The sequence below is a fragment of the Netta rufina genome (assembly GCF_964035555.1).
Source record: "Netta rufina genome assembly, chromosome: 6".
NCBI classification, from domain to species: Eukaryota; Metazoa; Chordata; class Aves; order Anseriformes; family Anatidae; genus Netta; species Netta rufina.
The window spans coordinates 11,097,664-11,111,789 of record NC_140129.1 but is presented as its reverse complement, the minus strand read 5'-3'; the positions used below and the strand labels follow the sequence as shown (position 1 = coordinate 11,111,789).

Genomic DNA, 14,126 nt, shown 5'->3' with positions numbered 1-14,126 from the left:
AGTCAACAACAAGGAACAATCGACCTTTCAGAAAAGGGGGAACTGATATTTGAGCCAGTCTGGGCCTCAGAACAAGCCAACACAGGGAACCTATGACAAAGGAGGAGTGAAACCCCGATTTCCAGAGGCGCAATCCAGCCACTGACTACAGGGAGATGCTTTTAAGGAAGAGACGGCCTTGTCTGTCAGCAGAAATCCCCTCAGTGGCTCAAAATCTTTTATCTGATGCCTTAGAAGAGGAGGATGGTTGGCCCTGATGATCTTTGGGGTCTTTTTTTTTCCTGTGGAAGAGATGCTCCTCACAGTTCCCCACACAATCTCAGGGCAATGCTCAGAAAGAGCATTTCTGGCTAAGGGCAGCCAGAAACATGCCTTCTGGCATAGGACATGCCAAGGCAAGCAAGTGCACCCACAAAGTCACATCACTGTGCTGCCGTGGCCATCCTTTTAACCATGGCAGCAAGCTGGTAAACTGAGATGTGGAAGCTTGAAGCACTGTGAAAGGCTTTCCTTGAGCCAAAAGCTTTGGAGATGAGCTAGCCCCTCACTTACACTCCATCTTTTCCCCCAGACTGATGCAGAGCCAACTCTGTGCAGCTCTCTGCCCACGTACCCAGCCAGGACACATCTCACAGACTGAAAATCCATCCTGCGTGGTCCTCGGGACTTACCTGAGCTGCTGCACTTGAAAAGAAAAGGTTTTACTCAAGACCAGAGGTACCACATCCTAGGACGGCCCCACAGCAGCCCCCATGTAGAGGACATCGTAAGCAGGTAGCCAGATGCAGCCCCAGAGTCAGCTGGGCTTGCTGCTGACCTATTTTGAGGAAACATTGGGGAACTTCCTTTGGGGAAAAAAAGAAAAAAAGAGGGGTTTCGTTCCCAGCTCACTGCCTGAGCATGCTCCACAGCCAGCACCTAGCAGCCAGCTCCTCACACTAATGAATAAAACCTCTTTGGATTATCATACAGGGGAACTCACTCGAGTGATGAGCTCGTGCAAAAGCTTAACCTTGATTTAATGTTCTTACACACCTTGTTGATTAGCCCAGGTACTGATCTGCTGGTGGATTACACGATGCTTTCAGCTATGCTGAAAATGCTGACAGGAGCCAAAATCTATCACAAGCCTGAATTAGGCAGAAACAAATGCAATCAGCACATTGCAATGAATTCCCTCAAAACAGCATTTTTAAGCACTCTGCCTCGGTAAACATTTCCCAGGCAGATTCCCCATGACACCTGGTTTTAAGCAGCTTAACCGTTTGCTGGAGCTGACAGTCTCTTGCATGAAAGCAAGGAAGAAAACACTCTGCTAAACCAGAATACAGGTTCCTGCTCCATGCTTGACTCAACCCTGGCCTGTGATCCCGTGCTGAAAAGCTCATTCAGAGCAGTAAGATGCCTGGAAAGCAGCCCCACAGCTCGTTCTGCCATTCCTCTGAAGGGCAGGCATGCAGCCCGGGGTGGAAGAACTAGATGTGAGGGCAGGCATCTGCTCAGACCCAGGGCGAGGATTAGGATGTGCTGCAAAAAGCTGTGAGCTGTTGGTACTTCTGCTAACTTGGTCCACGTTGCTTGTCCTGTGCTTTCTCCTCTCAGGGGCTGCGTGGTAAATTCGCACCAGGAAGGCCTTCTTCTCCCTGCTTCTTCCTCCTGAGGAGCAGAGGCTGTTAAACACCCCTCTTGGCCCTGTTCTTTCAATTTAATCTCATCTACGATTCCAGTGAGTCGCATACCTGTCCAGGAAAGCGCTGCTGGTTCAATCCCGAGCGTGCTTTCAACACCAGGCTCATTACATGGGCACAAAAGACCACGTGGCTGGCTTCAGGTGGATTTCAGCAGCCGAGTTCTTACCTTAATTTAGATTAGAGCTCATCCACGCACGGCATTTTAACCAACAAAGCTTCCCAGGTGCAGACACAAGCTCTGTCAGCCAGCAGGTTTAAGATAAGCCAAAACAACCCTCTGTTTATGCAACAGAAGAGCAAATACCATGGCTTCTTGAAATCATTTAATTACAGTTATCCCTTAAATGAAAAACCTTGCGAAACTGCACGGAGGCTTTAGGCAACCTGCAAATTAACCAGGGGAGAGCACAACCCAGGGGTCAGGGATGCCAGATACAATCTGATCAGCGCCTCAAAGCACTTCCATAACATCAATAGTACCATGAGGGGAAAAAAAAAAAAAAAAAAAGTAATAATAACACAACCCACACCCCTGTGCATCAGAGTTTGCCGTTTCAGTCGCGTCAGGTAAAAGCTGTTTGATCTCATCATCGGAGGTCAGATAGCTGATAAGAAACCAATTTCATTATTGTCAGACCAGAGCATTTCTGGAAGGGTTCATCTGCAAAGAAAGGTGAGCACTTTGAAGTGTTAAAGTTTTGTTTTAGTTGAAACGCACCAGGCCCCTGCCTGGCTGCTCTCAAATTAATGTGGTATGAAATGACACTGCAGGCCCATCCCGTGCAACTTCTCTGCGTGCAATGTCAAAGCCGCGCTGCTTCTCCCTGCTGGGATGTAGCCAGACCCTCCAGTAGCCCCCCTCCTCTTGGGTGAGGCATTTTAGGGGAGGAAGCCTGTCTTTAGCAGGATATTCAGGCACAGAAATAGCCATTTCCAAACATTTGGCAACACGCTCAAAATCTCTCTCGCTCCTGGACGAAGCAGGGCTGAATCTTGGACGTGATCTTTACAGCGTTAGTCAGTGGGCAAAATTAAAACAGCACCTGAAAGGCATGGGAAGCCCACGAAGGCTTTTCCCCACTTAAAGAAGCGTTTCTGAAGGACAAGTTATTCACTCGTTGCTTTCTCAGAAAAGACAGCCCCGGGCAAGGCTGGAAGATGTTCCTGCCCTCACTCCTCATCTGCTGCTTGCCATCGGTGCGAGGAAAGCCGCCCAAGACGCGAGGCTGCAAGCAACCTGGGCAAGCTGCTCGCAGCTCCCCTGCTCGAGCCTGAAAGCGGAGAGCTAAATTTATCCCCGCTGAGATTTCTATGGTAACAGACTACACCGTCAAATTTCAGATTATTGCGGCTTGAAGTAGGGGTGAAGTAGAGTTAACAGACTCCGGCGTGGTACAGGGTTGTCTGAAGCCAACACAAAAGCACCCATATTTGAGAAAAAAACAGACAAAGCTGTTACTGACAGCCATCCCGTGGGATGCAGAAAACCCAATTCTCGTCCTTTGTCTCCGGAGGAACGCCTTATTTTAGAAACTAACAGTTAAAATTGTTTAAAAAAAGTAATGAACATACTTATGGACAGATAACTTCCTAGTGTCAATTGAGCAATGGTCATTTGCAGTGAAGAACTTACTCCGTTGATTGATTTTTATGGAAAGCAACTCCAGCCCGAGCAGTGCAGTGCTAGCTCTGCTTCACAGCTGCTTTAATACCCATCGCTGTATTTGTATTTTAATTGTAGCTCCCTATTTAAGGCTCCCTATCTATGGGTTGGGATCAACAAACATGCCACGACACCATCCATGGCCGTCTTTACCAACTGACCTACACAACCGGAGCTACGACAGGGTGTTAAGGCTAACGTGGCCATTAATTACTCCCTTTCCTGAGCTGCAAGGAGCTGCTGCAGCCCTCTGGTCACACCAAAGTCCCCTCAACAAAAAAAAAATAATAATAATAAAATGCATCAGAGCACCCAGACACGGACAGGCAGAATTAGATATGCTCTTGATGGGAAAACTGAGCCTCCATATCAAACCAATGCAGAGAGACTTAATCTCTTTTTTTTTTTTTTCCCCTAATCAAAACTTATTTGAAGTAACACATAAAAGATGTGAAAACAAAGGCACGGCTGATGCACTAGGACAGTTTTATATTTAGAAGAATGACACAAGTACTCGATCAACAGAAAAGAAACGGAAACTTCCTTCTTATGCTGACCAGAAGAGAAAAAGAAAAACAAAAGGAAGGCCACTTCCACCACCATTTACAACCTTGCCAGCTCTGCTTTTACATGGAATTCAGCTGGGTTTCCCATGTGCAATCCCAGTAAACTACATTTACAGCTCACAGAGCCCTGATGACAAACATCAACTGAAACACTGCGTGCATTCACCAGAGAGCAAGCATTTTTCAAATTTAGGGTTTACTACTGCCAGCTCTGTTTTCAAAAGGGTAACTAACAATGTTTTAGTAATTCAGCATAAAACAAATATACCGAGGTGTTCAAAAAAGCTATTTCTAAGTCTTACAGACCAGAGTTTTACTACAGAAGTAGTATAATGCTTTATTCATTTAAGAGGTATTAGTTCAGAAGTCAAAGATTTGCTCAGCTAGATATCTGATCATCAGCTAGACCTCATTCTAAATTTCTCCAACATAACTTGCATTTTTGTGGTGAAAAAGGCGTAAAAAGTGACTTTTTTCATGATGCTGAAAGGCAAAAGGGAGGAAGAAGTGCTTACAGCACTATATAGGAATTTTAACAGTTGGGTGTATACTTCTGTGTCCAAGTGATTCCCCCATAACCCATTCATGGACAGAAAAGAAGAACGGGGACCCCAACCCTTCCCAAGCGACTCACTTCACCCTGCACAAACACCTCCACCTTCCCCACAAGCTACCCAAGGCACCAGAGGAAGAAGCAGCCCTGAAAGTGCTGGGGGGATGAGGGATGAGCAGGGACCTCTTTTGATCCCAAGAGAGCATGCAAAGAAAAAACACACAGGTGATTTCCTATCGCTCTGCCAGGCTCAGGACTGTCCTGCATCGGAAGAAATGCACATTACCAGGCAGATTTTCAGATGGATCCATCCAATTCATATAGACAACAGGTCAGGTCACCAAGTCCAACCATCACCTTACACTACCAAGCCCACTACATCCACACCTCTCTTAAACACCTCCAGGGACGGGGACTCTGCCACCTCCCTGGACAGCCTGTCCCAATATTGACCACCCTGTCCGTGCAGAAATCCTTCCTGACATCTAGCTTAAACCTCTCCTGGTGCAATTTGAGGTGTTCTCACATCCCCTGAGAAAAGAGACACCTCCTTGCTACAGCCTCCTTTTCTCCAGACTCCACAGCCCCAACAGCTCCTGTTTTCCTACATGCTGTCCCCAAGCCTCAGCCAGGACAGGGCCGGGTACTGGTGGGTGCTGCTCCAACCCGGAGCAGCCAGGTTGCTGTCAAAGCCACTAATCACGCTGAAACCAGCTGGTTTGTGTCCGACACACGGGCCAGAAGCCTGTCCTACAGCAGGACGGCTGCGTGCGTGCAGCCCTCCCTCTCCCTTCTCGGCAGAGCGGCGCGGCCCAGGCCCAGGCCCAGCTTTATCTGAGGCGTGACTAAGAATAGCTCTGGCCGGTGTGGAGCCCCTAGAAGAGAATGGCCTGGGTCTCTGCCAGAGAGCACGTTTCCTCTGCTGCTGAGCCTATGGCCAGCCAGATACAAGGCAAACACAGAGCAGAGGCTGCCTCAACACAGGCTGGGCCAGGCTTACTCAAATCCCACCACCCCATCCCTATGGTCTGCAGGACACCATCTTCTTTAACCGTCTGGGCAGAGCACACCCTCGGTAAATTTGTGGATGCCACAGAACTAGGGGAAGTGGCAGATTGACCAGAGGGCCATGCAGCCATCCAGAGGGACCTGGATGCACCATCCCGTGGTGCTCAGTGCCAGGCTGAGAGGCCCTGGGCACAGCCTGGAGCCCAGGAGGCTCCCTCTGAGCACCAGGCAGCACTGCTGGGCTGGGCGGGTGCCACAGCCCTGGCACAGGCTGCCCAGAGCCTGGGGTGCTCCTCCTTGGGGAGCTTCAGGAGGCACCGGGACCTGGGGCTGGGCACCCTGCTCGGGATGGCCCTGCTGGAGCAGGTTTGGGATGCGTGGACCTGGGGGTCTCTGCTGTTAGGCACCGCAGCGCTCGTGTTTCGAGCAAACACCCCAGCGGAGCAGGGCGGCCGAGCAGCCACCAGCAGCCAGCCACACCAGTATTTCTTCCCCTACGTCTCAGGCTCTCCCACAGCAGAGCGAGCAAAAACAAAGGAACGGGAGGAATCAAAACCCCAGCCCCTCCTCGACAAGCACGCCCAGGAGCCGTAAGCAGGATTTGCACCTGGCAGCAGAAACCCATCTCTGGCGACATGCAGGGAATTACCTCCTGCCCTGCTTTCGCAAGCTAAATTGCCTAAAGCAGCATTAAGCCAGGAACCACCTGCCCTTTTCAAAAGCAAAACACCTCCCCTACCCCCTCTGAGCGAGCAGACCATCTGATGTAGCCCTGGCATCGCTGCTTTCCATTCACAATTCACTAAAAATTAGGCCAAACTGCAAAGATTTTTACTCCTTTTATCTTGCCTGCCTGTAGGGCGAACAGGACACCGTGACATTTTTTCCCCCTGAATATGTTTCTGAAGTGATTTTGGAACCCATTTTTCGTGGCATGGGCTCCGCAACTGCAGAGACCAGGGTTTGACCCTGGGATCAGAGTGCCCCTGGGCAATGCCAGTGCTCTGTGCCTCAGTTTCCCCCTCAGCACAGCAAGCCCGGAGCTATCAGCCAGACCTCAAACCCTTCAGGACATGCAGCTCTGCAGGCAAGGGCCACCTCTGCAGCCCATTTAAGCTGCAGGAGGCATCACTGCCTTGCTGCGTTGGGGCTTCCCACCATGGCCAGGTAGCAGGAAATGTGGCAGCAGCAGTAGGATGGCAAGCAGCTTTCCCCAGGGATGTTTGTAACATGAGATTAACTCCTCTCCCCATCACATTTAAACAGAGGTCAACACACCAAGGTAAAGCTGGGACAGAAAGGTCACCCCTGCTGAGGGAAAACACAGAGGGGGTTAAACGTTTGCCCTCCTCCCCAAATCCCTGTTGCAGGACCCTGCATTCCTCTGCTCCAACAGTGTTCTGGGCTAAAGCTTTTTGCTCACTGTTTCCATGCCTGGCCATGTCCTGCATCCTGGACTTGGTTCACATTTTAACAGCTCCTATTAATAGGTAGAGCAGGAGAGGCACCAGCTGCTCTGTCCAGTCGCCCTGCTGTGCTCAGCAAGCTTGAGCCCCCAAATTCATTTCTCCCCCGTCTCTTTGGTGGGCAAGGTGCTAACATCAGGTGAAAAGAAAAAAAAAAAAAAGCCCCAAAAAAGCCTTGCTCACCCACCAGCTGCAGCAGAGGCCAACGCTGTCGGTGACCTTCAAACCCCTTGAGTTCAAGGGATCTCAGCTGCAGGTTTGCAAGAAGAGCTCTTTCGACCAGGTAATTTGGGGCACCGGTGAGGACATTCTCACTCACCACCGCAAGGCTGTGGCATTGCATCGGCTGCAATGACAACCCTGTCTGCATCCCACTAGAAGCCCTCTGGGTCTCTGTTAATGCCTACATGCTCCCTGGAAAACATTTCCTCTTTGCTGCAGGTACCACAGCGCTGGGAAAGCAGCGGCAGCAGAAACCCATCGCCCATCCCACCAGCTCCGTGTCGGAGCCCACAGCACAACCCCGAAGGGCTTGAAGGAGGCCATCCCCCTCCCCAGGGTAAAGCTGTGACCTCGTTTCGTGGGATTTAACGAAGCACTGCAGGAGTCCAGATGGACTGTCTGGCTAATTGAGTTAATTAAAGCGTTTTCTGCAGTGATTAACTTTCAGGAACAGGGCTCTGCGTTACGCATTTTGGAAAGGCTCCTTGTGAGCAGCTCGGGCACTCTCCAGGGAGCACCGGCCACACCTCAGCAGCAGCATGAGGCAGGAGAACAATTACTTGGAAACTCTTACTGATCGCACTGAGCTGTTTCTCAGCAGTGTTTTCAGACTCCGAGCAGCTTACCAAATAAAAAAAATAAAAAATCCATTTGTTTTTTACTACCAGGCTGGCTGAACAGGATGTTGAAAACGAAAGGCTGTGTATGCAGCGGCCGTGCGAACACGTAGGCTGCACGAGGGCTGCCCGGCGGGCCTTTTTTTCTGGGATGGAGACTTCTCCAGAAGACACGCAGGAAGGCTGTAGCAGATATGGGAAGAGATCTGTCACCCACGTCCCGATCCTAGGGCATCTTTCCCCCGTCCCAGCCTACAGCAGGCGCGATAAGCCCCGGGAACTAAGCAATGCTGCCCGTAACTCGCAGGACGATAAGCTGGTCAAGGCCAGAGCCGGCAGAACACAAACAGGCCACCCTGCACAGAGATGTTTTGCTGACGGAGGTAATCGCCATCTCCCAGGGACAGTAAATACTTTGTCTGCCTGCAGCCCCTGCCTGGAGATAACCAAGCAACGCTCACAATGGCCAGAAGAAAGGCTTGCTTTGTGGCCGCCGTGTTTTTCTCCTGGGTGAGACCAGCTGCCACAAAGCTCTGAGACGGAGCCGCGTCCCGGAAAGCCGGTATCGAAAAATCCTTCTCCAAAGAAAGCCCCAGGAAAGCCAGGGGAGGTTTGGATTAGATTTAAGGAAGAAATTTTTCACTCTGAGGGCAGCGAGGCCCTGTCCCAGGCTGCCCCGAGGAGCTGTGGGTGCCCCATCCCTGGCAGTGCCCAAGGCCAGGCTGGACGGGGCCTGCTCTGCTTGAGGGGTGGCACTGGGGGGGCTTTGAGGTCCCTGCCAACCCAAACCTTCCTGTGATTCTGTGAAAAAGGAAAGCAAAAAAATAAAATAAAATAATATAGAGCAGCCACTTAGCATCAGAAAAGCAAATTCACAGACACAGATCACCCTGGGCATCCCCTGCAGCTGTGTTTTCCAATGAGGGACTTTCCACCCTCCCCAGGGGATGTCGGTGGAAGGGACCCCAGCGGATCCAAACGCCAGCCATCGAGGATACAGCTGCAAGGAGGCTGCTGAGACCGATGCAGGCTGCTCAGGGCAGGATACAGCCACGCAGCCAGCGGTGAACCTCTTCCCAGTGGGAACATCAGGAAAATCACCCCGTGGCAGCACTCCGGGAGCTGGGCTCTGCGGCTGAAGGGGCAGACAGCCACACAGAAGTGTATTTAAACCCAGTGGGATTCAGGTGAAGAGCTCAGGGATGCACCTACTGATCTTTGCTTTTTTTTCCTCCATAATATCAACCCCAATGAATGGCAAAGAACAGGTTGTTCGCAGACCAGGTGTGTTACGAACTGTTCCCTGAGCTCTCCTGCAGACTTCAGTAGCTCCACCTGTACCACAGGCACGGCCACACACACACACAAAAATGCCAGCCACAGCTCTCACGAGGGCAGAAGGCAGCACGGAGGGTTTTGGGGTCAGAGACGCAGCGCCTGCTGTTCAGGGGGAAAGAACAGTAATTCCCAGGGCTCAGCACCCGGCTGGGAAACGCTGCTCGTCCAGGCTGCAAGCAACCCCACCCTGGTACAGCTAATCTGATCGCAGGTTTTCAATGCTACCGTCAGGATGCAATGGGCTGGGGAGGGAGGCTGGCGAGAGGGAAAGAAAGAGAGGAAATGCCACAGATGTGAGGACGCTTTTTCTGGCCAGGCAAAGCCTTGTTTTGTTTTCCTCCCTTAAGTTAGCTGCCATTTTCTGCAAGCTGGATCGGTTACAAAAAAAAGAAAGTTTCTCTTTGTTTAATTACAGCTCTCGGAGCCCGGTGCCCAAGAGACCCAGCTCACAGACCCCGCGTCCCCGCTGCCTGCTCTGGGCACGGACACGAACAAAGAAATCGGCATGGCCGCCAGAGTTAAACTTGAATGTCTCCCACAAACACATGACTCGAGCTCGGCACTGACAAAGACTATTTTTACTCCCAAAGGCAACTCGGCAGACGTCGCTGCTCCCGACTGCCAGCGCTCAGTGACAGCAGAGGCTTCTCCAGGACCGCACGCCACCGCTTTCCGCTGCCCATCCCCAATTTGCAGAGGTCTCAGACAGAAGATCCAGACTAAACTCACCCCGGTTAAGTCCTTCAGACCCATCACGAGTGGCTGCAGTGGCGAGGAGGCACGCGGGACCTGAAAGACTTTGGTCTCAGTTCCCTGCAGGACCACTGCTTCGGTGTCCAAATTTCCGCTCGTTTCACTCCGTCCCCCCATCCTGTACCCAGGCTAAGTGGGTTTTGTCCTAAAACCTCTCACCATGCATATAACACCCATGCTAACAAACCCCATGTGTTTCCACACCTGCACCAAGGCACAAGGCACAGCTGAAGGGCACAGAGGGACCCCTTCATCCCAAAACCACCCCCTCGCCAACACTTTGCTATACTTGATGTACTTTGCTGTGGTACTTTTACACAAAGCACCCCTCAAGCTGCGTCTCTCCCCCTGTTCCTTCACGGGGCTGCCAAACACACGTGTTCCCATCCCACTAATTTTCACCCGAGCGCCTGGCTGATGAAGGAACAGGAGAGATGAAAACAATGACTCAGCCACCTTCCACGTTTGGATTTTAATGTACAAAGCTTGGAGGCTACAAAGTTATGTTCCCATCCATCATCCCCGTCTGCTCACGGAGATGAAGCGCGTCACCCAACCTCGGCCCCGAGAGCAGCAGCAGACAGCATCCTGCACGCGTGGTCTCTGCTGCGGGGTGCGGAGCAATGCCTCCGCCGGGGAGGCCAGGTAGAGCCGAGCACCTTCAGGCAGGTGTACACAGAAATGTTCAGCCCTAGGACTCCCCTAGGGCTCGCCACGCTGAGGGCAGGATGGCAGACACCTCGCCTCCACAAACAGCGGGACTGCAGCTGGCAAGGGCTGGGAATGCTGCTCGCGGCTCAGCGCCTGATGTCTCCTCCCAGCAGCTGATGCTGTCCTTATTAAAGCCCCTGGGGCAGGGCAGAGTGAACCTGGCTCCAAAAGGAGCACCTGCAGGTGTCACAGGGCACCCCACAGTCGCTGTCCCCGTGCCCCAGGTGGACCCATGATGGCCGGGTCCTGCGCCACTTTCAACCAACCCACCCAAAATGTGAACCTTCCTTCGCACAGAGGAAACACAAATCCAAGGGCTGGAGACTTGGAAGTCTCACAGCAAGCTCTTTGACCCGTTAAAGACCAAACCCCGTCCTGGGAACGCTTCCAACACACGCAGCGGAGCTTGGCAGCAGCTCCCAAAAACCGCGGGGACAGCGGGGTGCTCCCAGCCCCGGCGAGTCCCCTGCCAGACCAAGCCAAGAAGCAAACCCAAACCATTCACAGGCACACAAACAGGAACCAAAAAAACAACAGAAAAAATAAGGGGGAGTGCTCCTTCGTTTTCCTGTTCCCCTGAGCCATGGGGTATGCCCCCTTCCGTACTCTCATGCTTCCCTTTCTGAGTCCACGGGAGCCAAAACACGCTGCCATCACTTGACTCCCAGCGCTGGGGCTTGCGGTGTTTGGTATTTTTCATCAAGCCCAAACCACATAAAAAGCCAGCAACTCTTTTGAAAGAGCAGGCAGGCAATCCACCGGCTCCTTGCCTCCACTACGGGCAGGCAGGGTTTGGCTGCGAAAAATAAATCACAGTTTGAGAGTCCTCTACGGGAGACAAAGTTGTTACAGGGATGTATTTGATCTGAGCAACGTGTATGTGATGTCCAAGGGCCACTGGGAGAAATTAAGGAGCCCAAACTGGTATGAGGACAAATGCCACAGGTGTCTTTCACATCCTTGGGAATTAGCTCTCAAACAGCGTGGCTCTGTGGATGGCTGTGGTGCTACCAGGACATCAGGTGGACATGAAACAAAGGTCAGATCCTCCCATCCGAGCTCCTGGGAGCAAGGCTTTGCCTCGATCAGAAAGCCAGGCTCCCTGCTGGGAGGGAAGGAGCTCGTCAGGACGTGTGTGTGCCCACTGAGGGACCTGCTGGACTCACCCAAAGAAAGTCCCAGGCCCTGCAAGTGCCTTTTATTCTTTGGTTTTTCTTTTTAAAGCAGCATTTCTGGCCACAAAGCGAGCTCAGGCTGCAATTCACACTTCTGAATTTCACAAACCCCGCTCCCAGGCAAACAACTTTTAAAAGCTGCGCGTCCTCTGCCAGAGCAGCAAACCTCCGGCCCGCTCGGCATCCCTCCTGCACCACCTGCAAAGCTCAGGCATTTTCGGAACAGCCTTGGGAAAGCAGAGGAAGCACGGCTGGGAGACCCAGAGGCCGAGTTACCTGCATTTATTTCAGCTCCCCTCAAGGGCAGCTGCCTTAAGAAATCCGCCCACCAAAGCCGAACGCAAGGCAACTTTCAGCCCTCTTCAAAAATAAGGAGAATAAGCGGGATGCAAATTTCCCTTTCTATCCTGACCTCTCCAGCTGCTCGCTCCCTCGCGCAGACAGGCTTCTGGATGAAAAGCTTCTCGCCGTATTTAAATGTTTTTCTCATTAAAAAAAAAAAAAAAGCAGTTTCTAAACCACCTCCTTAGCATAGATACAAGCTCTTCAGAGCAACCCCACCAGGCTAGAATAAATATTTTGTTTCACAAATGGTTTTCTTCTCATTAAAACGAAAACATAATTACCGTGCCAAGCGCAGAGGCGAGGTATGGCTGAGCTCACCCCGCGAGGCACCGCGCTGGTGCCCTGCTCATTGCTCGGGTCCCTTCCCCGGCCCGCTCACGGCTATTTTGGGGAGCTGACGGCCGTGCCACAACTCCCCCCACGCTGCGTGGGGCTTGCACGTCGTGCTACGCTTGCACACGCACGTGCACACCTGCACGGCGCTGCCTGCGTGTGCCGTGCACATTCACACTGGGCACACACAGCGTGCACAAACAGCAGTTGTGCACGCGTGTGCTTCCAGAGTGCACCCTTACACTGCACACAGACGCACTTTGCACACACAGTTGCACGGCACCGCGTTGCACACGCACATTGCACGCTGCACATTGACATAGCACCCCCATGCACACTGAGGGTTGCACGCACACACTGAGCGTTGCACACGCAGCATGCACCCTTGCATAGCATTGCATGCACTCACTCGCAGGGCGTTGCACACTCACGGCATTGCACACTCACAGGGCGTTACACACTCACACAGCATTACCCCCACGGCGTTGCACCCCCTTGCACGGCATTGCTCGCTCTCTCACGGCGCTGCCCGCTCTCCCACACCCTTGCACACCCCCCCCGTTGCACACCCGCCGCCGTTGCACGCCCAGACCCGCAGCACGCCCCCCCCCGCCGCCCTCCCGGCGCCGCCGCAAACTTTTCCCCGGCGGAGCGGAGCCGAGCCCCCAGCGGGGCGGGGGGGAACCCACGCTGCTGCCCCGTAAGCCCCCGGCTCTCACCTGCGAGCAGGCGGCAGCAGATCCCCGCTGATCCCCTCCGATCCCCGCTGATCCCCGCGGGTCCCGGTGCTCCCCCGCTCCCGGTGCCCGCTCCCGGCTCGCGCCTCCCCGCCGCCACCGACCCGCGCGCGCGCCGCCCGCCCCGCCCCCGGCGATGACGTCACGGGGCGGGGTGTGCAAGGGGAGGGGGGGGTGCCCTCGTGCAACGGGGGCCTCGTGCAAAGTGGGGGTGTGCAAGGGGTTCTTGTGCACAACGGGCGTGTGCAAGGGGTCCTCGTGCAAAATGGGCACGTGCAATGGGGGAGGGAGCCGCTCGTGCAAAACAGGTGTGTGCAAGGAGTGTGAAAGTGCCTTGTGCAAGGGGTCATCAAAAAGGGTGTGTGCAAGGGGTTCTCGTGCAAAATGGGCACGTGCAAGGGGTGTGGGAGCGCCTCGTGCAAGGGGTCCTCGTGCAAAATGGGCACGTACAATGGGGGTGGGAGCGCCTCGTGCAAAACAGGAGTGTACAAGGGGTGTGGGAGCCCCTCGTGCAAGGGGCAGACCTTGCACAAAGCAAGCCAGCACGGGGGCTGTGTGAGCGAGCCCTCGTGCAAAGGGACGCCACCCAGCAGCAGTACAAACAGCCACTCAGTGCAGCTTTTTTGCTTTTTTTTTTTTGCATTTCCAACATTTTGGTTAAGCAAGCGAAGTGGCAAAGCCCAGCCCGTCACCCAGCCCCATGCTCCCCGCAGCAGCCTGGCTTCCTCAAGCCATTAAGAAAATCCGTGGCAGGTTTGCACTTTGCAACCCCTCACTTGTGTCTTACCCCTGCTGCAGGAAGCTGGCCCGCACCTGGAGTCACAGCCTCCGAGGATGTCAATTCCTGCACCAGGGAGAAAATAAAGAGAGGAAAATGCTAAATGGAAGTCAAACCTTTAATCTTAATAAAGCAACGAGTTGTGCAATGTGAATGTTTTTCTCCTAAGT

The 14,126-nt window shown here is 53.1% G+C and overlaps 1 protein-coding gene across 1 annotated transcript in view; it reads right to left on the bottom strand.

Moving 5' to 3' along the window:
* The window catches only part of SH3BP4 (SH3 domain binding protein 4), a 35,467-nt gene extending 22,210 nt beyond the window's left edge, over positions 1-13,257 (bottom strand). The window contains exon 1 of the mRNA XM_084289623.1: positions 13,161-13,257. The gene's annotated coding sequence lies outside the window, so the exon portion shown is untranslated. The remainder of the gene's footprint in view (positions 1-13,160) is intronic.
* Between the last annotated feature and the right edge of the window lie 869 nt (positions 13,258-14,126).